The 25,616-nt window shown below is 41.2% G+C and overlaps 13 non-coding genes across 13 annotated transcripts; all 13 read right to left on the bottom strand.

Annotated features, from left to right (window-relative positions):
• Positions 1–2,388: 2,388 nt before the first annotated feature.
• trnav-uac (transfer RNA valine (anticodon UAC)) lies at positions 2,389–2,461 on the bottom strand. Its single transcript has one exon. It is a non-coding gene; the product is annotated as a tRNA-Val (tRNA).
• Positions 2,462–2,719: 258 nt separating this feature from the next.
• Positions 2,720–2,792, bottom strand: trnav-aac (transfer RNA valine (anticodon AAC)). The gene has a single exon. It is a non-coding gene; the product is annotated as a tRNA-Val (tRNA).
• Positions 2,793–5,942: 3,150 nt separating this feature from the next.
• Positions 5,943–6,015, bottom strand: trnav-cac (transfer RNA valine (anticodon CAC)). Its single transcript has one exon. It is a non-coding gene; the product is annotated as a tRNA-Val (tRNA).
• Positions 6,016–6,273: 258 nt separating this feature from the next.
• trnav-aac (transfer RNA valine (anticodon AAC)) lies at positions 6,274–6,346 on the bottom strand. The gene has a single exon. It is a non-coding gene; the product is annotated as a tRNA-Val (tRNA).
• A 3,150-nt stretch (positions 6,347–9,496) lies between these two features.
• trnav-cac (transfer RNA valine (anticodon CAC)) lies at positions 9,497–9,569 on the bottom strand. Its single transcript has one exon. It is a non-coding gene; the product is annotated as a tRNA-Val (tRNA).
• Positions 9,570–9,827: 258 nt separating this feature from the next.
• On the bottom strand, positions 9,828–9,900 carry trnav-aac (transfer RNA valine (anticodon AAC)). Its single transcript has one exon. It is a non-coding gene; the product is annotated as a tRNA-Val (tRNA).
• A 3,150-nt stretch (positions 9,901–13,050) lies between these two features.
• trnav-cac (transfer RNA valine (anticodon CAC)) lies at positions 13,051–13,123 on the bottom strand. Its single transcript has one exon. It is a non-coding gene; the product is annotated as a tRNA-Val (tRNA).
• Positions 13,124–13,495: 372 nt separating this feature from the next.
• trnav-cac (transfer RNA valine (anticodon CAC)) lies at positions 13,496–13,568 on the bottom strand. The gene has a single exon. It is a non-coding gene; the product is annotated as a tRNA-Val (tRNA).
• Positions 13,569–16,784: 3,216 nt separating this feature from the next.
• Positions 16,785–16,857, bottom strand: trnav-cac (transfer RNA valine (anticodon CAC)). The gene has a single exon. It is a non-coding gene; the product is annotated as a tRNA-Val (tRNA).
• Positions 16,858–17,229: 372 nt separating this feature from the next.
• Positions 17,230–17,302, bottom strand: trnav-cac (transfer RNA valine (anticodon CAC)). Its single transcript has one exon. It is a non-coding gene; the product is annotated as a tRNA-Val (tRNA).
• Positions 17,303–20,518: 3,216 nt separating this feature from the next.
• Positions 20,519–20,591, bottom strand: trnav-cac (transfer RNA valine (anticodon CAC)). Its single transcript has one exon. It is a non-coding gene; the product is annotated as a tRNA-Val (tRNA).
• Positions 20,592–20,963: 372 nt separating this feature from the next.
• Positions 20,964–21,036, bottom strand: trnav-cac (transfer RNA valine (anticodon CAC)). The gene has a single exon. It is a non-coding gene; the product is annotated as a tRNA-Val (tRNA).
• A 258-nt stretch (positions 21,037–21,294) lies between these two features.
• Positions 21,295–21,367, bottom strand: trnav-aac (transfer RNA valine (anticodon AAC)). Its single transcript has one exon. It is a non-coding gene; the product is annotated as a tRNA-Val (tRNA).
• Between the last annotated feature and the right edge of the window lie 4,249 nt (positions 21,368–25,616).

Consider the following 25,616-nt stretch of genomic DNA (forward strand, 5'->3'; position numbering starts at 1 on the left):
GGTTACCTTGTCATTATATTCCACTCTATGGCTTAAAGCAGACTATGTTTCTGCTCGGTTTCGACTAGGGACCTTTCAAGTCAGGAGAATGCGACAGTCACTAAAAGAACATAGTACGTGACATAATAGAGGCTGAATTTCGACAGTCTACAAAACCGTGCATTGAATGCTTAAAGGTTTGGTTACCTTATCGTTATATTCCACTATATGGCTTAAAGCAGACTATGTTTCTGCTCGGTTTCGACTGGGGACCTTTCACGTCAGGAGAATAAGACAGTCACTAAAAGAACATTGTACGTGACATAATAGAGGCTGAATTTGACAATCCCAAAAAGCTTTCAATCAGGCCGATACGCATTGCAGCTACGTTTTACACCGATGGCATTTGCTCTGGTTGACGCCAAAACCTGAAAACTGTTTCTGCTCGGTCTCGAAACGAGGACCTTTCGCGTGTTTAGGCGAACGTGATAACCACTACACTACAGAAACTCTGAATTTGGCATAAATTTGCCAGTAACAAATTTTAAGGTGTTTCATGGCAAGATTTTTCAGTTAAGGAATCTCAAACAATCATCTTAGTCTGGGAATAGTCTTAAGCCTTGTCTACGAAACCGTGCATTGAATGCTTAAAGGTTTGGTTACCTTGTCATTATATTCCACTCTATGGCTTAAAGCAGACTATGTTTCTGCTCGGTTTCGAACCGAGGACCTCTCGCGTGTTAGGCGAACGTGATAACCACTACACTACAGAAACTCTTAATTTCGCATAAATTTGCCAGTAACAAATTTTAAGGTGTTTCAGGGCAAGGTTTTTCAGTTAAGGAATCTCAAACAATCATCTTAGTCTGGGACTAGTCTTAAGCCTTGTCTACGAAACCGTGCATTGAATGCTTAAAGGTTTGGTTACCTTGTCATTATATTCCACTCTATGGCTTAAAGCAGACTATGTTTCTGCTCGGTTTCGAACCGAGGACCATTTGCGTGTAAAGCAAACGTGATAACCACTACACTACAGAAACGTGGACAATTCCTGCGTACGTCGTCAAACTGGCGCTGGTTTAAAACAGACCACGCAAGTATTGTCTGACTTTGGCAAGAAACTTGCCAGTCACAAATTTGAAGGTATTCCAGGTCAAGTTTATTCAGGTAAGACATCTCGAACATTCATCTTAGTATGGGACTAGTCTTAAGCCTTGTCTACGAAACCGTGCATTGAATGCTTAAAGGTTTGGTTACCTTGTCATTATATTCCACTCTATGGCTTAAAGCAGACTATGTTTCTGCTCGGTTTCGAACCGAGGACCATTTGCGTGTAAAGCAAACGTGATAACCACTACACTACAGAAACGTGGACAATTCCTGCGTACGTCGTCAAACTGGCGCTGGTTTAAAACAGACCACGCAAGTATTGTCTGACTTTGGCAAGAAACTTGCCAGTCACAAATTTGAAGGTATTCCAGGTCAAGTTTATTCAGGTAAGACATCTCGAACATTCATCTTAGTATGGGACTAGTCTTAAGCCTTGTCTACGAAACCGTGCATTGAATGCTTAAAGGTTTGGTTACCTTGTCATTATATTCCACTCTATGGCTTAAAGCAGACTATGTTTCTGCTCGGTTTCGAACCGAGGACCTTTTGCGTGTAAAGCAAACGTGATAACCACTACAAAACAGAAACGTGGACAATTCCTGCGTACGTCGTCAACCTGGCGCTGGTTTAAAACAGACCACGCAACTATTGTCTGACTTTGGCAAGAAACTTGCCAGTCACAAATTTGAATGTATTCCAGGTCAAGTTTATTCAGGTAAGACATCTCGAACGTTCATCTTAGTCTGGGACTAGTCTTAAGCGTTGTCTACAAAACTGGGCATTGCATGCTTAAAGTTTTGTTTAGCTTGTAATTACGTTCAACCATATGACTTAAAGAAGGCGATTATTCTGCTCGGTTTCGACTAGGGACCTTTCACGTCAGGAGAATGCGACAGTCATTAAAAGAACATAGTACGTGACATAATAGAGGCTGAATTTGACAATCCCAAAAAGCTTTCAATCAGGCCGATACGCAGTGCAGCTACGTTTTACACCGATGGCATTTGCTCTGGTTGACGCCAAAACCTGAAAACTGTTTCTGCTCGGTCTCGAACCGAGGACCCTTCGCGTGTTAGGCGAACGTGATAACCAATACGCTACAGAAACTCTGAATTTCGCATAAATTTGCCAGTCACAAATTTTAAGGTGTTTCAGGGCAAGATTTTTCAGTTAAGAAATCTCAAACACTCATCTTAGTCTGGGACTAGTCTTAAGCCTTGTCTACGAAACCGTGCATTGAATGCTTAAAGGTTTGGTTACCTTGTCATTATATTCCACTCTATGGCATAAAGCAGACTATGTTTCTGCTCGGTTTCGAACCGAGGACCTTTTGCGTGTAAAGCAAACGTGATAACCACTACACTACAGAAACGTGTACAATTCCTGCGTACGTCGTCAAACTGGCGCTGGTTTAAAACAGACCACGCAAGCATTGTCTGACTTTGGCAAGAAACTTGCCAGTCACAAATTTGAAGGTGCAATGCGTCAGGGGAATGCGACAGTCACTAAAAGAACATAGTACGTGACATAATAGAGGCTGAATTTCGACAGTCTACAAAACCGTGCATTGAATGCTTAAAGGTTTGGTTACCTTGTCATTATATTCCACTCTATGGCTTAAAGCAGACTCTGTTTCTGCTCGGTTTCGAACCGAGGACCTTTCGCGTGTTAGGCGAACGTGATAACCACTACACTACAGAAACTCTGAATTTCGCATAAATTTGCCAGTAACAAATTTTAAGGTGTTTCAGGGCAAGATTTTTCAGTTAAGGAATCTCAAACAATCATCTTAGTCTGGGACTAGTCTTAAGCCTTGTCTACGAAACCGTGCATTGAATGCTTAAAGGTTTGGTTACCTTGTCATTATATTCCACTCTATGGCTTAAAGCAGACTATGTTTCTGCTCGGTTTCGACTAGGGACCTTTCACGTCAGGAGAATGCGACAGTCACTAAAAGAACATAGTACGTGACATAATAGAGGCTGAATTTCGACAGTCTACAAAACCGTGCATTGAATGCTTAATGGTTTGGTTACCTTGTCATTATATTCCACTCTATGGCTTAAAACAGACTATGTTTCTGCTCGGTTTCGACTAGGGACCTTTGACGTCAGGAGAATGCGACAGTCACTAAAAGAACATAGTACGTGACATAATAGAGGCTGAATTTCGACAGTCTACAAAACCGTGCATTGAATGCTTAAAGGTTTGGTTACCTTGTCATTATATTCCACTCTATGGCTTAAAACAGACTATGTTTCTGCTCGGTTTCGAAACGAGGACCTTTCGCGTGTTAGGCGAACGTGATAACCACTACACTACAGAAACTCTGAATTTGGCATAAATTTGCCAGTCACAAATTTTAAGGTGTTTCAGGTCAAGATTTTTCAGTTAAGGAATCTCAAACAATCATCTTAGTCTGGGACTAGTCTTAAGCCTTGTCTACGAAACCGTGCATTGAATGCTTAAAGGTTTGGTTACCTTGTCATTATATTCCACTCTATGGCTTAAAGCAGACTATGTTTCTGCTCGGTTTCGAACCGAGGACCTCTCGCGTGTTAGGCGAACGTGATAACCACTACACTACAGAAACTCTTAATTTCGCATAAATTTGCCAGTAACAAATTTTAAGGTGTTTCAGGGCAAGGTTTTTCAGTTAAGGAATCTCAAACAATCATCTTAGTCTGGGACTAGTCTTAAGCCTTGTCTACGAAACCGTGCATTGAATGCTTAAAGGTTTGGTTACCTTGTCATTATATTCCACTCTATGGCTTAAAGCAGACTATGTTTCTGCTCGGTTTCGAATCGAGGACCATTTGCGTGTAAAGCAAACGTGATAACCACTACACTACAGAAACGTGGACAATTCCTGCGTACGTCGTCAAACTGGCGCTGGTTTAAAACAGACCACGCAAGTATTGTCTGACTTTGGCAAGAAACTTGCCAGTCACAAATTTGAAGGTATTCCAGGTCAAGTTTATTCAGGTAAGACATCTCGAACATTCATCTTAGTATGGGACTAGTCTTAAGCCTTGTCTACGAAACCGTGCATTGAATGCTTAAAGGTTTGGTTACCTTGTCATTATATTCCACTCTATGGCTTAAAGCAGACTATGTTTCTGCTCGGTTTCGAACCGAGGACCATTTGCGTGTAAAGCAAACGTGATAACCACTACACTACAGAAACGTGGACAATTCCTGCGTACGTCGTCAAACTGGCGCTGGTTTAAAACAGACCACGCAAGTATTGTCTGACTTTGGCAAGAAACTTGCCAGTCACAAATTTGAAGGTATTCCAGGTCAAGTTTATTCAGGTAAGACATCTCGAACATTCATCTTAGTATGGGACTAGTCTTAAGCCTTGTCTACGAAACCGTGCATTGAATGCTTAAAGGTTTGGTTACCTTGTCATTATATTCCACTCTATGGCTTAAAGCAGACTATGTTTCTGCTCGGTTTCGAACCGAGGACCTTTTGCGTGTAAAGCAAACGTGATAACCACTACAAAACAGAAACGTGGACAATTCCTGCGTACGTCGTCAACCTGGCGCTGGTTTAAAACAGACCACGCAACTATTGTCTGACTTTGGCAAGAAACTTGCCAGTCACAAATTTGAATGTATTCCAGGTCAAGTTTATTCAGGTAAGACATCTCGAACGTTCATCTTAGTCTGGGACTAGTCTTAAGCGTTGTCTACAAAACTGGGCATTGCATGCTTAAAGTTTTGTTTAGCTTGTAATTACGTTCAACCATATGACTTAAAGAAGGCGATTATTCTGCTCGGTTTCGACTAGGGACCTTTCACGTCAGGAGAATGCGACAGTCATTAAAAGAACATAGTACGTGACATAATAGAGGCTGAATTTGACAATCCCAAAAAGCTTTCAATCAGGCCGATACGCAGTGCAGCTACGTTTTACACCGATGGCATTTGCTCTGGTTGACGCCAAAACCTGAAAACTGTTTCTGCTCGGTCTCGAACCGAGGACCCTTCGCGTGTTAGGCGAACGTGATAACCAATACGCTACAGAAACTCTGAATTTCGCATAAATTTGCCAGTCACAAATTTTAAGGTGTTTCAGGGCAAGATTTTTCAGTTAAGAAATCTCAAACACTCATCTTAGTCTGGGACTAGTCTTAAGCCTTGTCTACGAAACCGTGCATTGAATGCTTAAAGGTTTGGTTACCTTGTCATTATATTCCACTCTATGGCATAAAGCAGACTATGTTTCTGCTCGGTTTCGAACCGAGGACCTTTTGCGTGTAAAGCAAACGTGATAACCACTACACTTCAGAAACTCTGAATTTCGCATAAATTTGCCAGTAACAAATTTTAAGGTGTTTCAGGGCAAGATTTTTCAGTTAAGGAATCTCAAACAATCATCTTAGTCTGGGACTAGTCTTAAGCCTTGTCTACGAAACCGTGCATTGAATGCTTAAAGGTTTGGTTACCTTGTCATTATATTCCACTCTATGGCTTAAAGCAGACTATGTTTCTGCTCGGTTTCGACTAGGGACCTTTCACGTCAGGAGAATGCGACAGTCACTAAAAGAACATAGTACGTGACATAATAGAGGCTGAATTTCGACAGTCTACAAAACCGTGCATTGAATGCTTAAAGGTTTGGTTACCTTATCGTTATATTCCACTCTATGGCTTAAAGCAGACTATGTTTCTGCTCGGTTTCGACTAGGGACCTTTCACGTCAGGAGAATGCGACAGTCACTAAAAGAACATAGCTTGTAACATAATAGAGGCTGAATTTCGGCAGTCTATAAAAACCGTGCATTGAATGCTTAAAGGTTTAGTTACCTTGTCATTATATTCCACTCTATGGCTTAAGACAGACTATGTTTCTGCTCGGTTTCGAACCGAGGACCTTTCGCGTGTGAGGCGAACGTGATAACCACTACACTACAGAAACGTGTACAATTCCTGCGTACGTCGTCAAACTGGCGCTGGTTTAAAACAGACCACGCAAGCATTGTCTGACTTTGGCAAGAAACTTGCCAGTCACAAATTTGAAGGTGCAATGCGTCAGGGGAATGCGACAGTCACTAAAAGAACATAGTACGTGACATAATAGAGGCTGAATTTCGACAGTCTACAAAACCGTGCATTGAATGCTTAAAGGTTTGGTTACCTTGTCATTATATTCCACTCTATGGCTTAAAGCAGACTCTGTTTCTGCTCGGTTTCGAACCGAGGACCTTTCGCGTGTTAGGCGAACGTGATAACCACTACACTACAGAAACTCTGAATTTCGCATAAATTTGCCAGTAACAAATTTTAAGGTGTTTCAGGGCAAGATTTTTCAGTTAAGGAATCTCAAACAATCATCTTAGTCTGGGACTAGTCTTAAGCCTTGTCTACGAAACCGTGCATTGAATGCTTAAAGGTTTGGTTACCTTGTCATTATATTCCACTCTATGGCTTAAAGCAGACTATGTTTCTGCTCGGTTTCGACTAGGGACCTTTCACGTCAGGAGAATGCGACAGTCACTAAAAGAACATAGTACGTGACATAATAGAGGCTGAATTTCGACAGTCTACAAAACCGTGCATTGAATGCTTAATGGTTTGGTTACCTTGTCATTATATTCCACTCTATGGCTTAAAACAGACTATGTTTCTGCTCGGTTTCGACTAGGGACCTTTGACGTCAGGAGAATGCGACAGTCACTAAAAGAACATAGTACGTGACATAATAGAGGCTGAATTTCGACAGTCTACAAAACCGTGCATTGAATGCTTAAAGGTTTGGTTACCTTGTCATTATATTCCACTCTATGGCTTAAAACAGACTATGTTTCTGCTCGGTTTCGAAACGAGGACCTTTCGCGTGTTAGGCGAACGTGATAACCACTACACTACAGAAACTCTGAATTTGGCATAAATTTGCCAGTCACAAATTTTAAGGTGTTTCAGGTCAAGATTTTTCAGTTAAGGAATCTCAAACAATCATCTTAGTCTGGGACTAGTCTTAAGCCTTGTCTACGAAACCGTGCATTGAATGCTTAAAGGTTTGGTTACCTTGTCATTATATTCCACTCTATGGCTTAAAGCAGACTATGTTTCTGCTCGGTTTCGAACCGAGGACCTCTCGCGTGTTAGGCGAACGTGATAACCACTACACTACAGAAACTCTTAATTTCGCATAAATTTGCCAGTAACAAATTTTAAGGTGTTTCAGGGCAAGGTTTTTCAGTTAAGGAATCTCAAACAATCATCTTAGTCTGGGACTAGTCTTAAGCCTTGTCTACGAAACCGTGCATTGAATGCTTAAAGGTTTGGTTACCTTGTCATTATATTCCACTCTATGGCTTAAAGCAGACTATGTTTCTGCTCGGTTTCGAATCGAGGACCATTTGCGTGTAAAGCAAACGTGATAACCACTACACTACAGAAACGTGGACAATTCCTGCGTACGTCGTCAAACTGGCGCTGGTTTAAAACAGACCACGCAAGTATTGTCTGACTTTGGCAAGAAACTTGCCAGTCACAAATTTGAAGGTATTCCAGGTCAAGTTTATTCAGGTAAGACATCTCGAACATTCATCTTAGTATGGGACTAGTCTTAAGCCTTGTCTACGAAACCGTGCATTGAATGCTTAAAGGTTTGGTTACCTTGTCATTATATTCCACTCTATGGCTTAAAGCAGACTATGTTTCTGCTCGGTTTCGAACCGAGGACCATTTGCGTGTAAAGCAAACGTGATAACCACTACACTACAGAAACGTGGACAATTCCTGCGTACGTCGTCAAACTGGCGCTGGTTTAAAACAGACCACGCAAGTATTGTCTGACTTTGGCAAGAAACTTGCCAGTCACAAATTTGAAGGTATTCCAGGTCAAGTTTATTCAGGTAAGACATCTCGAACATTCATCTTAGTATGGGACTAGTCTTAAGCCTTGTCTACGAAACCGTGCATTGAATGCTTAAAGGTTTGGTTACCTTGTCATTATATTCCACTCTATGGCTTAAAGCAGACTATGTTTCTGCTCGGTTTCGAACCGAGGACCTTTTGCGTGTAAAGCAAACGTGATAACCACTACAAAACAGAAACGTGGACAATTCCTGCGTACGTCGTCAACCTGGCGCTGGTTTAAAACAGACCACGCAACTATTGTCTGACTTTGGCAAGAAACTTGCCAGTCACAAATTTGAATGTATTCCAGGTCAAGTTTATTCAGGTAAGACATCTCGAACGTTCATCTTAGTCTGGGACTAGTCTTAAGCGTTGTCTACAAAACTGGGCATTGCATGCTTAAAGTTTTGTTTAGCTTGTAATTACGTTCAACCATATGACTTAAAGAAGGCGATTATTCTGCTCGGTTTCGACTAGGGACCTTTCACGTCAGGAGAATGCGACAGTCATTAAAAGAACATAGTACGTGACATAATAGAGGCTGAATTTGACAATCCCAAAAAGCTTTCAATCAGGCCGATACGCAGTGCAGCTACGTTTTACACCGATGGCATTTGCTCTGGTTGACGCCAAAACCTGAAAACTGTTTCTGCTCGGTCTCGAACCGAGGACCCTTCGCGTGTTAGGCGAACGTGATAACCAATACGCTACAGAAACTCTGAATTTCGCATAAATTTGCCAGTCACAAATTTTAAGGTGTTTCAGGGCAAGATTTTTCAGTTAAGAAATCTCAAACACTCATCTTAGTCTGGGACTAGTCTTAAGCCTTGTCTACGAAACCGTGCATTGAATGCTTAAAGGTTTGGTTACCTTGTCATTATATTCCACTCTATGGCATAAAGCAGACTATGTTTCTGCTCGGTTTCGAACCGAGGACCTTTTGCGTGTAAAGCAAACGTGATAACCACTACACTTCAGAAACTCTGAATTTCGCATAAATTTGCCAGTAACAAATTTTAAGGTGTTTCAGGGCAAGATTTTTCAGTTAAGGAATCTCAAACAATCATCTTAGTCTGGGACTAGTCTTAAGCCTTGTCTACGAAACCGTGCATTGAATGCTTAAAGGTTTGGTTACCTTGTCATTATATTCCACTCTATGGCTTAAAGCAGACTATGTTTCTGCTCGGTTTCGACTAGGGACCTTTCACGTCAGGAGAATGCGACAGTCACTAAAAGAACATAGTACGTGACATAATAGAGGCTGAATTTCGACAGTCTACAAAACCGTGCATTGAATGCTTAAAGGTTTGGTTACCTTATCGTTATATTCCACTCTATGGCTTAAAGCAGACTATGTTTCTGCTCGGTTTCGACTAGGGACCTTTCACGTCAGGAGAATGCGACAGTCACTAAAAGAACATAGCTTGTAACATAATAGAGGCTGAATTTCGGCAGTCTATAAAAACCGTGCATTGAATGCTTAAAGGTTTAGTTACCTTGTCATTATATTCCACTCTATGGCTTAAGACAGACTATGTTTCTGCTCGGTTTCGAACCGAGGACCTTTCGCGTGTGAGGCGAACGTGATAACCACTACACTACAGAAACGTGTACAATTCCTGCGTACGTCGTCAAACTGGCGCTGGTTTAAAACAGACCACGCAAGCATTGTCTGACTTTGGCAAGAAACTTGCCAGTCACAAATTTGAAGGTGCAATGCGTCAGGGGAATGCGACAGTCACTAAAAGAACATAGTACGTGACATAATAGAGGCTGAATTTCGACAGTCTACAAAACCGTGCATTGAATGCTTAAAGGTTTGGTTACCTTGTCATTATATTCCACTCTATGGCTTAAAGCAGACTCTGTTTCTGCTCGGTTTCGAACCGAGGACCTTTCGCGTGTTAGGCGAACGTGATAACCACTACACTACAGAAACTCTGAATTTCGCATAAATTTGCCAGTAACAAATTTTAAGGTGTTTCAGGGCAAGATTTTTCAGTTAAGGAATCTCAAACAATCATCTTAGTCTGGGACTAGTCTTAAGCCTTGTCTACGAAACCGTGCATTGAATGCTTAAAGGTTTGGTTACCTTGTCATTATATTCCACTCTATGGCTTAAAGCAGACTATGTTTCTGCTCGGTTTCGACTAGGGACCTTTCACGTCAGGAGAATGCGACAGTCACTAAAAGAACATAGTACGTGACATAATAGAGGCTGAATTTCGACAGTCTACAAAACCGTGCATTGAATGCTTAATGGTTTGGTTACCTTGTCATTATATTCCACTCTATGGCTTAAAACAGACTATGTTTCTGCTCGGTTTCGACTAGGGACCTTTGACGTCAGGAGAATGCGACAGTCACTAAAAGAACATAGTACGTGACATAATAGAGGCTGAATTTCGACAGTCTACAAAACCGTGCATTGAATGCTTAAAGGTTTGGTTACCTTGTCATTATATTCCACTCTATGGCTTAAAACAGACTATGTTTCTGCTCGGTTTCGAAACGAGGACCTTTCGCGTGTTAGGCGAACGTGATAACCACTACACTACAGAAACTCTGAATTTGGCATAAATTTGCCAGTCACAAATTTTAAGGTGTTTCAGGTCAAGATTTTTCAGTTAAGGAATCTCAAACAATCATCTTAGTCTGGGACTAGTCTTAAGCCTTGTCTACGAAACCGTGCATTGAATGCTTAAAGGTTTGGTTACCTTGTCATTATATTCCACTCTATGGCTTAAAGCAGACTATGTTTCTGCTCGGTTTCGAACCGAGGACCTCTCGCGTGTTAGGCGAACGTGATAACCACTACACTACAGAAACTCTTAATTTCGCATAAATTTGCCAGTAACAAATTTTAAGGTGTTTCAGGGCAAGGTTTTTCAGTTAAGGAATCTCAAACAATCATCTTAGTCTGGGACTAGTCTTAAGCCTTGTCTACGAAACCGTGCATTGAATGCTTAAAGGTTTGGTTACCTTGTCATTATATTCCACTCTATGGCTTAAAGCAGACTATGTTTCTGCTCGGTTTCGAATCGAGGACCATTTGCGTGTAAAGCAAACGTGATAACCACTACACTACAGAAACGTGGACAATTCCTGCGTACGTCGTCAAACTGGCGCTGGTTTAAAACAGACCACGCAAGTATTGTCTGACTTTGGCAAGAAACTTGCCAGTCACAAATTTGAAGGTATTCCAGGTCAAGTTTATTCAGGTAAGACATCTCGAACATTCATCTTAGTATGGGACTAGTCTTAAGCCTTGTCTACGAAACCGTGCATTGAATGCTTAAAGGTTTGGTTACCTTGTCATTATATTCCACTCTATGGCTTAAAGCAGACTATGTTTCTGCTCGGTTTCGAACCGAGGACCATTTGCGTGTAAAGCAAACGTGATAACCACTACACTACAGAAACGTGGACAATTCCTGCGTACGTCGTCAAACTGGCGCTGGTTTAAAACAGACCACGCAAGTATTGTCTGACTTTGGCAAGAAACTTGCCAGTCACAAATTTGAAGGTATTCCAGGTCAAGTTTATTCAGGTAAGACATCTCGAACATTCATCTTAGTATGGGACTAGTCTTAAGCCTTGTCTACGAAACCGTGCATTGAATGCTTAAAGGTTTGGTTACCTTGTCATTATATTCCACTCTATGGCTTAAAGCAGACTATGTTTCTGCTCGGTTTCGAACCGAGGACCTTTTGCGTGTAAAGCAAACGTGATAACCACTACAAAACAGAAACGTGGACAATTCCTGCGTACGTCGTCAACCTGGCGCTGGTTTAAAACAGACCACGCAACTATTGTCTGACTTTGGCAAGAAACTTGCCAGTCACAAATTTGAATGTATTCCAGGTCAAGTTTATTCAGGTAAGACATCTCGAACGTTCATCTTAGTCTGGGACTAGTCTTAAGCGTTGTCTACAAAACTGGGCATTGCATGCTTAAAGTTTTGTTTAGCTTGTAATTACGTTCAACCATATGACTTAAAGAAGGCGATTATTCTGCTCGGTTTCGACTAGGGACCTTTCACGTCAGGAGAATGCGACAGTCATTAAAAGAACATAGTACGTGACATAATAGAGGCTGAATTTGACAATCCCAAAAAGCTTTCAATCAGGCCGATACGCAGTGCAGCTACGTTTTACACCGATGGCATTTGCTCTGGTTGACGCCAAAACCTGAAAACTGTTTCTGCTCGGTCTCGAACCGAGGACCCTTCGCGTGTTAGGCGAACGTGATAACCAATACGCTACAGAAACTCTGAATTTCGCATAAATTTGCCAGTCACAAATTTTAAGGTGTTTCAGGGCAAGATTTTTCAGTTAAGAAATCTCAAACACTCATCTTAGTCTGGGACTAGTCTTAAGCCTTGTCTACGAAACCGTGCATTGAATGCTTAAAGGTTTGGTTACCTTGTCATTATATTCCACTCTATGGCATAAAGCAGACTATGTTTCTGCTCGGTTTCGAACCGAGGACCTTTTGCGTGTAAAGCAAACGTGATAACCACTACACTTCAGAAACTCTGAATTTCGCATAAATTTGCCAGTAACAAATTTTAAGGTGTTTCAGGGCAAGATTTTTCAGTTAAGGAATCTCAAACAATCATCTTAGTCTGGGACTAGTCTTAAGCCTTGTCTACGAAACCGTGCATTGAATGCTTAAAGGTTTGGTTACCTTGTCATTATATTCCACTCTATGGCTTAAAGCAGACTATGTTTCTGCTCGGTTTCGACTAGGGACCTTTCACGTCAGGAGAATGCGACAGTCACTAAAAGAACATAGTACGTGACATAATAGAGGCTGAATTTCGACAGTCTACAAAACCGTGCATTGAATGCTTAAAGGTTTGGTTACCTTATCGTTATATTCCACTCTATGGCTTAAAGCAGACTATGTTTCTGCTCGGTTTCGACTAGGGACCTTTCACGTCAGGAGAATGCGACAGTCACTAAAAGAACATAGCTTGTAACATAATAGAGGCTGAATTTCGGCAGTCTATAAAAACCGTGCATTGAATGCTTAAAGGTTCAGTTACCTTGTCATTATATTCCACTCTATGGCTTAAGACAGACTATGTTTCTGCTCGGTTTCGAACCGAGGACCTTTCGCGTGTGAGGCGAACGTGATAACCACTACACTACAGAAACTCTGAACTTGGCAAGAAACTTGCCAGACACAAATTTGAAGGTGTTCCAGGTCAAGTTTATTCAGGTGAGACATCTCGAACATTCATTTCAGTATGGGACTAGTCTTAAGCCTTGTCTACAAAACAGTGCATTGAATGCTTAAGGTTTGGTTACCTTGTCGTTATATTCCACTCTATGGCTTAAAGCAGACTATGTTTCTGCTCGGTTTCGACTAGGGACCTTTCACGTCAGGAGAATGCGACAGTCACTAAAAGAACATAGTACTTGACATAATAGAGGCTGAATTTCGACAGTCTACAAAACCGTGCATTGAATGCTTAAAGGTTTGGTTACCTTGTCATTATATTGCTCTCTATGGCTTAAAGCACACTATGTTTCTGCTCGGTTTCGAACCGAGGACCTTTTGCGTGTGAAGCAAACGTGATAACCACTACACTACAGAAACGTGTACAATTCCTGCGTACGTCGTCAAACTGGCGCTGGTTTAAAACAGACCACGCAAGCATTGTCTGACTTTGGCAAGAAACTTGCCAGTCACAAATTTGAAGGTGCAATGCGTCAGGGGAATGCGACAGTCACTAAAAGAACATAGTACGTGACATAATAGAGGCTGAATTTCGACAGTCTACAAAACCGTGCATTGAATGCTTAAAGGTTTGGTTACCTTGTCATTATATTCCACTCTATGGCTTAAAACAGACTATGTTTCTGCTCGGTTTCGACTAGGGACCTTTGACGTCAGGAGAATGCGACAGTCACTAAAAGAACATAGTACGTGACATAATAGAGGCTGAATTTCGACAGTCTACAAAACCGTGCATTGAATGCTTAATGGTTTGGTTACCTTGTCATTATATTCCACTCTATGGCTTAAAACAGACTATGTTTCTGCTCGGTTTCGACTAGGGACCTTTGACGTCAGGAGAATGCGACAGTCACTAAAAGAACATAGTACGTGACATAATAGAGGCTGAATTTCGACAGTCTACAAAACCGTGCATTGAATGCTTAAAGGTTTGGTTACCTTGTCATTATATTCCACTCTATGGCTTAAAACAGACTATGTTTCTGCTCGGTTTCGAAACGAGGACCTTTCGCGTGTTAGGCGAACGTGATAACCACTACACTACAGAAACTCTGAATTTGGCATAAATTTGCCAGTCACAAATTTTAAGGTGTTTCAGGTCAAGATTTTTCAGTTAAGGAATCTCAAACAATCATCTTAGTCTGGGACTAGTCTTAAGCCTTGTCTACGAAACCGTGCATTGAATGCTTAAAGGTTTGGTTACCTTGTCATTATATTCCACTCTATGGCTTAAAGCAGACTATGTTTCTGCTCGGTTTCGAACCGAGGACCTCTCGCGTGTTAGGCGAACGTGATAACCACTACACTACAGAAACTCTTTATTTCGCATAAATTTGCCAGTAACAAATTTTAAGGTGTTTCAGGGCAAGGTTTTTCAGTTAAGGAATCTCAAACAATCATCTTAGTCTGGGACTAGTCTTAAGCCTTGTCTACGAAACCGTGCATTGAATGCTTAAAGGTTTGGTTACCTTGTCATTATATTCCACTCTATGGCTTAAAGCAGACTATGTTTCTGCTCGGTTTCGAATCGAGGACCATTTGCGTGTAAAGCAAACGTGATAACCACTACACTACAGAAACGTGGACAATTCCTGCGTACGTCGTCAAACTGGCGCTGGTTTAAAACAGACCACGCAAGTATTGTCTGACTTTGGCAAGAAACTTGCCAGTCACAAATTTGAAGGTATTCCAGGTCAAGTTTATTCAGGTAAGACATCTCGAACATTCATCTTAGTATGGGACTAGTCTTAAGCCTTGTCTACGAAACCGTGCATTGAATGCTTAAAGGTTTGGTTACCTTGTCATTATATTCCACTCTATGGCTTAAAGCAGACTATGTTTCTGCTCGGTTTCGAACCGAGGACCATTTGCGTGTAAAGCAAACGTGATAACCACTACACTACAGAAACGTGGACAATTCCTGCGTACGTCGTCAAACTGGCGCTGGTTTAAAACAGACCACGCAAGTATTGTCTGACTTTGGCAAGAAACTTGCCAGTCACAAATTTGAAGGTATTCCAGGTCAAGTTTATTCAGGTAAGACATCTCGAACATTCATCTTAGTATGGGACTAGTCTTAAGCCTTGTCTACGAAACCGTGCATTGAATGCTTAAAGGTTTGGTTACCTTGTCATTATATTCCACTCTATGGCTTAAAGCAGACTATGTTTCTGCTCGGTTTCGAACCGAGGACCTTTTGCGTGTAAAGCAAACGTGATAACCACTACAAAACAGAAACGTGGACAATTCCTGCGTACGTCGTCAACCTGGCGCTGGTTTAAAACAGACCACGCAACTATTGTCTGACTTTGGCAAGAAACTTGCCAGTCACAAATTTGAATGTATTCCAGGTCAAGTTTATTCAGGTAAGACATCTCGAACGTTCATCTTAGTCTGGGACTAGTCTTAAGCGTTGTCTACAAAACTGGGCATTGCATGCTTAAAGTTTTGTTTAGCTTGTAATTACGTTCAACCATATGACTTAAAGAAGGCGATTATTCTGCTCGGTTTCGACTAGGGACCTTTCACGTCAGGAGAATGCGACAGTCATTAAAAGAACATAGTACGTGACATAATAGAGGCTGAATTTGACAATCCCAAAAAGCTTTCAATCAGGCCGATACGCAGTGCAGCTACGTTTTACACCGATGGCATTTGCTCTGGTTGACGCCAAAACCTGAAAACTGTTTCTGCTCGGTCTCGAACCGAGGACCCTTCGCGTGTTAGGCGAACGTGATAACCAATACGCTACAGAAACTCTGAATTTCGCATAAATTTGCCAGTCACAAATTTTAAGGTGTTTCAGGGCAAGATTTTTCAGTTAAGAAATCTCAAACACTCATCTTAGTCTGGGACTAGTCTTAAGCCTTGTCTACGAAACCGTGCATTGAATGCTTAAAGGTTTGGTTACCTTGTCATTATATTCCACTCTATGGCATAAAGCAGACTATGTTTCTGCTCGGTTTCGAACCGAGGACCTTTTGCGTGTAAAGCAAACGTGATAACCACTACACTTCAGAAACTCTGAATTTCGCATAAATTTGCCAGTAACAAATTTTAAGGTGTTTCAGGGCAAGATTTTTCAGTTAAGGAATCTCAAACAATCATCTTAGTCTGGGACTAGTCTTAAGCCTTGTCTACGAAACCGTGCATTGAATGCTTAAAGGTTTGGTTACCTTGTCATTATATTCCACTCTATGGCTTAAAGCAGACTATGTTTCTGCTCGGTTTCGACTAGGGACCTTTCACGTCAGGAGAATGCGACAGTCACTAAAAGAACATAGTACGTGACATAATAGAGGCTGAATTTCGACAGTCTACAAAACCGTGCATTGAATGCTTAAAGGTTTGGTTACCTTATCGTTATATTCCACTCTATGGCTTAAAGCAGACTATGTTTCTGCTCGGTTTCGACTAGGGACCTTTCACGTCAGGAGAATGCGACAGTCACTAAAAGAACATAGCTTGTAACATAATAGAGGCTGAATTTCGGCAGTCTATAAAAACCGTGCATTGAATGCTTAAAGGTTCAGTTACCTTGTCATTATATTCCACTCTATGGCTTAAGACAGACTATGTTTCTGCTCGGTTTCGAACCAAGGACCTTTCGCGTGTGAGGCGAACGTGATAACCACTACACTACAGAAACTCTGAATTTGGCAAGAAACTTGCCAGACACAAATTTGAAGGTGTTCCAGGTCAAGTTTATTCAGGTGAGACATCTCGAACATTCATTTCAGTATGGGACTAGTCTTAAGCCTTGTCTACAAAACAGTGCATTGAATGCTTAAGGTTTGGTTACCTTGTCGTTATATTCCACTCTATGGCTTAAAGCAGACTATGTTTCTGCTCGGTTTCGACTAGGGACCTTTCACGTCAGGAGAATGCGACAGTCACTAAAAGAACATAGTACTTGACATAATAGAGGCTGAATTTCGACAGTCTACAAAACCGTGCATTGAATGCTTAAAGGTTTGGTTACCTTGTCATTATATTGCTCTCTATGGCTTAAAGCACACTATGTTTCTGCTCGGTTTCGAACCGAGGACCTTTTGCGTGTGAAGCAAACGTGATAACCACTACACTACAGAAACGTGTACAATTCCTGCGTACGTCGTCAAACTGTCGCTGGTTTAAAACAGACCACGCAAGCATTGTCTGACTTTGGCAAGAAACTTGCCAGTCACAAATTTGAAGGTGCAATGCGTCAGGGGAATGCGACAGTCACTAAAAGAACATAGTACGTGACATAATAGAGGCTGAATTTCGACAGTCTACAAAACCGTGCATTGAATGCTTAAAGGTTTGGTTACCTTGTCATTATATTCCACTCTATGGCTTAAAACAGACTATGTTTCTGCTCGGTTTCGACTAGGGACCTTTGACGTCAGGAGAATGCGACAGTCACTAAAAGAACATAGTACGTGACATAATAGAGGCTGAATTTCGACAGTCTACAAAACCGTGCATTGAATGCTTAATGGTTTGGTTACCTTGTCATTATATTCCACTCTATGGCTTAAAACAGACTATGTTTCTGCTCGGTTTCGACTAGGGACCTTTGACGTCAGGAGAATGCGACAGTCACTAAAAGAACATAGTACGTGACATAATAGAGGCTGAATTTCGACAGTCTACAAAACCGTGCATTGAATGCTTAAAGGTTTGGTTACCTTGTCATTATATTCCACTCTATGGCTTAAAACAGACTATGTTTCTGCTCGGTTTCGAAACGAGGACCTTTCGCGTGTTAGGCGAACGTGATAACCACTACACTACAGAAACTCTGAATTTGGCATAAATTTGCCAGTCACAAATTTTAAGGTGTTTCAGGTCAAGATTTTTCAGTTAAGGAATCTCAAACAATCATCTTAGTCTGGGACTAGTCTTAAGCCTTGTCTACGAAACCGTGCATTGAATGCTTAAAGGTTTGGTTACCTTGTCATTATATTCCACTCTATGGCTTAAAGCAGACTATGTTTCTGCTCGGTTTCGAACCGAGGACCTCTCGCGTGTTAGGCGAACGTGATAACCACTACACTACAGAAACTCTTTATTTCGCATAAATTTGCCAGTAACAAATTTTAAGGTGTTTCAGGGCAAGGTTTTTCAGTTAAGGAATCTCAAACAATCATCTTAGTCTGGGACTAGTCTTAAGCCTTGTCTACGAAACCGTGCATTGAATGCTTAAAGGTTTGGTTACCTTGTCATTATATTCCACTCTATGGCTTAAAGCAGACTATGTTTCTGCTCGGTTTCGAATCGAGGACCATTTGCGTGTAAAGCAAACGTGATAACCACTACACTACAGAAACGTGGACAATTCCTGCGTACGTCGTCAAACTGGCGCTGGTTTAAAACAGACCACGCAAGTATTGTCTGACTTTGGCAAGAAACTTGCCAGTCACAAATTTGAAGGTATTCCAGGTCAAGTTTATTCAGGTAAGACATCTCGAACATTCATCTTAGTATGGGACTAGTCTTAAGCCTTGTCTACGAAACCGTGCATTGAATGCTTAAAGGTTTGGTTACCTTGTCATTATATTCCACTCTATGGCTTAAAGCAGACTATGTTTCTGCTCGGTTTCGAACCGAGGACCATTTGCGTGTAAAGCAAACGTGATAACCACTACACTACAGAAACGTGGACAATTCCTGCGTACGTCGTCAAACTGGCGCTGGTTTAAAACAGACCACGCAAGTATTGTCTGACTTTGGCAAGAAACTTGCCAGTCACAAATTTGAAGGTATTCCAGGTCAAGTTTATTCAGGTAAGACATCTCGAACATTCATCTTAGTATGGGACTAGTCTTAAGCCTTGTCTACGAAACCGTGCATTGAATGCTTAAAGGTTTGGTTACCTTGTCATTATATTCCACTCTATGGCTTAAAGCAGACTATGTTTCTGCTCGGTTTCGAACCGAGGACCTTTTGCGTGTAAAGCAAACGTGATAACCACTACAAAACAGAAACGTGGACAATTCCTGCGTACGTCGTCAACCTGGCGCTGGTTTAAAACAGACCACGCAACTATTGTCTGACTTTGGCAAGAAACTTGCCAGTCACAAATTTGAATGTATTCCAGGTCAAGTTTATTCAGGTAAGACATCTCGAACGTTCATCTTAGTCTGGGACTAGTCTTAAGCGTTGTCTACAAAACTGGGCATTGCATGCTTAAAGTTTTGTTTAGCTTGTAATTACGTTCAACCATATGACTTAAAGAAGGCGATTATTCTGCTCGGTTTCGACTAGGGACCTTTCACGTCAGGAGAATGCGACAGTCATTAAAAGAACATAGTACGTGACATAATAGAGGCTGAATTTGACAATCCCAAAAAGCTTTCAATCAGGCCGATACGCAGTGCAGCTACGTTTTACACCGATGGCATTTGCTCTGGTTGACGCCAAAACCTGAAAACTGTTTCTGCTCGGTCTCGAACCGAGGACCCTTCGCGTGTTAGGCGAACGTGATAACCAATACGCTACAGAAACTCTGAATTTCGCATAAATTTGCCAGTCACAAATTTTAAGGTGTTTCAGGGCAAGATTTTTCAGTTAAGAAATCTCAAACACTCATCTTAGTCTGGGACTAGTCTTAAGCCTTGTCTACGAAACCGTGCATTGAATGCTTAAAGGTTTGGTTACCTTGTCATTATATTCCACTCTATGGCATAAAGCAGACTATGTTTCTGCTCGGTTTCGAACCGAGGACCTTTTGCGTGTAAAGCAAACGTGATAACCACTACACTTCAGAAACTCTGAATTTCGCATAAATTTGCCAGTAACAAATTTTAAGGTGTTTCAGGGCAAGATTTTTCAGTTAAGGAATCTCAAACAATCATCTTAGTCTGGGACTAGTCTTAAGCCTTGTCTACGAAACCGTGCATTGAATGCTTAAAGGTTTGGTTACCTTGTCATTATATTCCACTCTATGGCTTAAAGCAGACTATGTTTCTGCTCGGTTTCGACTAGGGACCTTTCACGTCAGGAGAATGCGACAGTCACTAAAAGAACATAGTACGTGACATAATAGAGGCTGAATTTCGACAGTCTACAAAACCGTGCATTGAATGCTTAAAGGTTTGGTTACCTTATCGTTATATTCCACTCTATGGCTTAAAGCAGACTATGTTTCTGCTCGGTTTCGACTAGGGACCTTTCACGTCAGGAGAATGCGACAGTCACTAAAAGAACATAGCTTGTAACATAATAGAGGCTGAATTTCGGCAGTCTATAAAAACCGTGCATTGAATGCTTAAAGGTTTAGTTACCTTGTCATTATATTCCACTCTATGGCTTAAGACAGACTATGTTTCTGCTCGGTTTCGAACCGAGGACCTTTCGCGTGTGAGGCGAACGTGATAACCACTACACTACAGAAACTCTGAATTTGGCAAGAAACTTGCCAGACACAAATTTGAAGGTGTTCCAGGTCAAGTTTATTCAGGTGAGACATCTCGAACATTCATTTCAGTATGGGACTAGTCTTAAGCCTTGTCTACAAAACAGTGCATTGAATGCTTAAGGTTTGGTTACCTTGTCGTTATATTCCACTCTATGGCTTAAAGCAGACTATGTTTCTGCTCGGTTTCGACTAGGGACCTTTCACGTCAGGAGAATGCGACAGTCACTAAAAGAACATAGTACTTGACATAATAGAGGCTGAATTTCGACAGTCTACAAAACCGTGCATTGAATGCTTAAAGGTTTGGTTACCTTGTCATTATATTGCTCTCTATGGCTTAAAGCACACTATGTTTCTGCTCGGTTTCGAACCGAGGACCTTTTGCGTGTGAAGCAAACGTGATAACCACTACACTACAGAAACGTGTACAATTCCTGCGTACGTCGTCAAACTGGCGCTGGTTTAAAACAGACCACGCAAGCATTGTCTGACTTTGGCAAGAAACTTGCCAGTCACAAATTTGAAGGTGCAATGCGTCAGGGGAATGCGACAGTCACTAAAAGAACATAGTACGTGACATAATAGAGGCTGAATTTCGACAGTCTACAAAACCGTGCATTGAATGCTTAAAGGTTTGGTTACCTTGTCATTATATTCCACTCTATGGCTTAAAGCAGACTCTGTTTCTGCTCGGTTTCGAACCGAGGACCTTTCGCGTGTTAGGCGAACGTGATAACCACTACACTACAGAAACTCTGAATTTCGCATAAATTTGCCAGTAACAAATTTTAAGGTGTTTCAGGGCAAGATTTTTCAGTTAAGAAATCTCAAACAATCATCTTAGTCTGGGACTAGTCTTAAGCCTTGTCTACGAAACCGTGCATTGAATGCTTAAAGGTTTGGTTACCTTGTCATTATATTCCACTCTATGGCTTAAAGCAGACTATGTTTCTGCTCGGTTTCGAACCGAGGACCTTTTGCGTGTAAAGCAAACGTGATAACCACTACAAAACAGAAACGTGGACAATTCCTGCGTACGTCGTCAACCTGGCGCTGGTTTAAAACAGACCACGCAACTATTGTCTGACTTTGGCAAGAAACTTGCCAGTCACAAATTTGAAGGTATTCCAGGTCAAGTTTATTCTGGTAAGACATCTCGAACATTCATCTTAGTCTGGGACTAGTCTTAAGCCTTGTCTACAAAACTGGGCATTGAATGCTTAAAGTTTTGTTTTAGCTTGTAATTACGTTTAACCATATGACTTAAAGAAGGCGATTATTCTGCTCGGTTTCGACTAGGGACCTTTCACGTCAGGAGAATGCGACAGTCATTAAAAGAACATAGTACGTGACATAATAGAGGCTGAATTTGACAATCCCAAAAAGCTTTCAATCAGGCCGATACGCAGTGCAGCTATGTTTTACACCGATGGCATTTGCTCTGGTTGACGCCAAAACCTGAAAACTGTTTCTGCTCGGTCTCGAACCGAGGACCCTTCGCGTGTTAGGCGAACGTGATAACCAATACGCTATAGAAACTCTGAATTTCGCATAAATTTGCCAGTCACAAATTTTAAGGTGTTTCGGGGCAAGATTTTTCAGTTAAGAAATCTCAAACACTCATCAGTAGTAAATATGATACACCGTGTGTCAAAAATTGTGATTTATTACCCAAATTTATGGCCCCCTGCTGTGTTTTTATGATTATGACCTCGTTTGACCCCCTAATTTATGGCCCCCTGCTGTGTTTTATGATTATGACCCCCTTTGATCGTGCAACGTGTGTACATTTATGACCTTTGTTGATGATCATAAAAGATGTTTGTAATGTCCAGACCTCGCTGTCACACACCCCCCCTTCACAGGATGTCATTGACCAAACATTGAACTCCTGTGAATGAGGGCAATAAAGAGTTAAGGATAACAAGCACTGATGTTGATATTTTCCAGATCTAGTTGTTTCACCTACCACCCCCTGATCATACTAGGGTATTTAAACAATGTTGAGAAAAGTTGTATTTTTTAAAGTCCCCACTCTACTGGTACAATGGCTGTTCCAAAGGCTCCTAAGACAGTCCGAAGGGTTATGTATATTTCGCCGACAAGAGGATCTGTGGAAATGGATGAAAAGCTTACTTATGCACCTAAGAAAAGACAGAGAGTTAGTCTGACAAACTTTCTCCATGAAGACTATGATTTTGTAAAGCGTGATTTTTCTATGTCAGGCAATCGCGTGGGTCGGTATCTATTTGACAAGAAATCGCGCTGCGTTGAGCTCTATACAGGTGATATTGGAGATGATTTCACATCACAGGACCCCTGTCTGATTTTTCCTGCCAAAGACTGGTCTATATTTTTTTATTTTGTTTGGAGAGATTTGAACGACTGCGGCGACGACCCTTTGTACACCGCTGAGTGGGATGGTGTTATTCCTGAAACAAGGTATCGAGTGGTCGGCGATCATAGTAAAAAGCTACCGGATGACAGTGTCTATATTTTTCGATGCAACAACAAGACAAAACTACGTGAATATGTCTATCCGATTACACAGTCTGAGCATCACATGCATTATGACTTGATATTTTTGTTTCAGTGGAAAGATCTCCGTATGCTTGACAACATTTTCTCATGCATTGATAAAATGTTTAAATGGTGTGATCACTATGAACGATACACTTCCGTTAAAGTTAAATTGTTCCAACCAGAGAGGTGTGTCGCTAACTCTAAGGACCGCCTCTTAACCCCACCCACTTACTACAGCCATTAATAGGGTTCCAGTTTGGTTCACTCGCTACAAACGGCTTACATGTCTCAAGAAACTCTGTCAACCACCATTCATGCCGTCAACCCCTGGACTGCTGCTCTCCCATTGCCTGACGACAATGCAACACCAATGGACAACGATTTGCCAGCTGACAACAGTTGGTTGGATAAATTTTGTACGGATCTGGGGTATCACAACCTGACTTTCATCACGACACCGTACGGCAACGCTGGTGCATTAGCAGGAGCGGCAGCTTTTGCGGGTATCGACGACACAGATGGATGTATTCGAGCTGATGGATTCAAGATTATAAAGGCAACTGTCGTGGTACTTCTGGAACATCTTATCAACAAAAAGATGAAAGAACTTTGCATCGGTTGCGAAGTCGACCATCCTAGCCAAATTAGACACAGCTGTCTGTTTGAACCTGATGCCTATTTTTTTGACACTAACTTTGAGGAGCTGTCACGTGGTATGATTAAACCAGAGCTTAAACATATCATAGCTCAAGCGCTTGCTCATTGTGGTTTAAGGATCCATCCCCTGAGGATTCAGGGGTCAGTTGACACAATTTTGCACGAACTGCGTGACGAGGCCTACATTTTGGAAAAGCTTCACCAAGTCAGAGAAAAACTTGTGGATACCAACAGTGAAAAGATTGTCTATGACGCTGTGGACAGTTGGAAAGGTTTTGTCCAAATTGACAGAGACTAACATCGTTATGGGGAATTCATGCTATGCAACGGGGATGGCTAAATGTCTACTTAAACGCCGTTTAAGATGTGAAATGACCAACTTATTGTGTAAGATTGTTGATGACGGTGCTGGTTCATCTGTTATTGTTGTAAACAGATGTGGTGTTGATGTTAAACGATTTACAAAACTTAAGAATCTAATGTCTGTTGTACGAAGTGTGTCAAATGAGTGGACTGAATTGATGCATATATGCATTAATGCGGGTGAAACAATTGCTGTAACTATCAGAAAAATCTTTGATTTGATGACTGAATTTGGAAATTCTATTAGAATTATAGACGTATTATGTATGTGTACGTATGTAACTGATTTATGTGTAATTACAAAATCAAGAAATGATCAGACTGATGTGTGTGAGATTATTGAATCACTTGTTGATTACATTCTTGAGAAAAACATTGTGGTGTGTATAAATTTCCTACACAGTCTGGATGACGTATGATGTATCTTCTTTTACTGTTTTCAAATAAAAACCATCAACACTAAAACTATCTCTGTTATTCTTTTGCTGATACTGGTGTGGCAATATGTCTGAAGAACAAATGAAAAACATTTATTACACACCTTCAAACCCCGGTTCTTTAGGTGGTAAAAAACGTTTAAAAGATGCTGTTTTTAAAGAAACGGGTGTTCGTTTAACTGATAAAGAGGTATCAGAATGGCTTTCCGAGCAGGACACTTACACACTGCACAAAACTGCTCCTCTAAAATACAAAAGGAATAGGGTTTTTGTCTACGGTATCGACATGCAGTTCCAGGCTGATCTAGTGGACATGGCGGCATATGCAAAAGAAAATGACAACAACCACTTTCTGTTGACATGCATAGATCTTTTTAGTAAATATGCTTGGACTCGTGTGTTAAAAAACAAAACTGGTGTAGAAGTTGCTAGAGCCTTTGAATCCATACTGCAAGAACGAATTCCAGTTAGGTTACAGACCGATAGGGGGAAGGAGTTCTTTAACAAACACTTTCAAAAACTCACAAAAAAGTATAACATTACACATTTCGCAACAGCCTCTGAATTAAAGTCATGTGTTATTGAGCGGTTTAACAGAACCTTAAAAGGTAGGATGTGGAGGTATTTAACAGCGACAAATTCAAAACGCTATATTGACATACTTCAAGACATAACGCAGGGGTACAACGCCTCCTATCATAGGAGTATCAAGATGAGGCCGATTGATGTAAACAAAGAAAATGAATCTGTGGTGCTACAAAATCTATATGGCGATAGTGGATCTACCCGTGTCAAACCCTCATTTAAGTATAAAGTCGGCGATATTGTGAGAATTTCTAAAGTAAGAGGTCCATTTACCAAAGGCTATGAGGAAAACTACACGCAAGAGTTTTTCACCATAACCACATGTATACCAAGAGAGCCGCCTGTCTACAGATTGAGTGATTACGATGGAGATGTTATTGAGGGTGCTTTTTATGAAAAAGAAATACAAAAAATTCTTGTAGGTAAAAACAGGACATT

The sequence above is a fragment of the Triplophysa dalaica genome, chromosome 5, assembly GCF_015846415.1.
Source record: "Triplophysa dalaica isolate WHDGS20190420 chromosome 5, ASM1584641v1, whole genome shotgun sequence".
Lineage (NCBI taxonomy): Eukaryota > Metazoa > Chordata > Actinopteri > Cypriniformes > Nemacheilidae > Triplophysa > Triplophysa dalaica.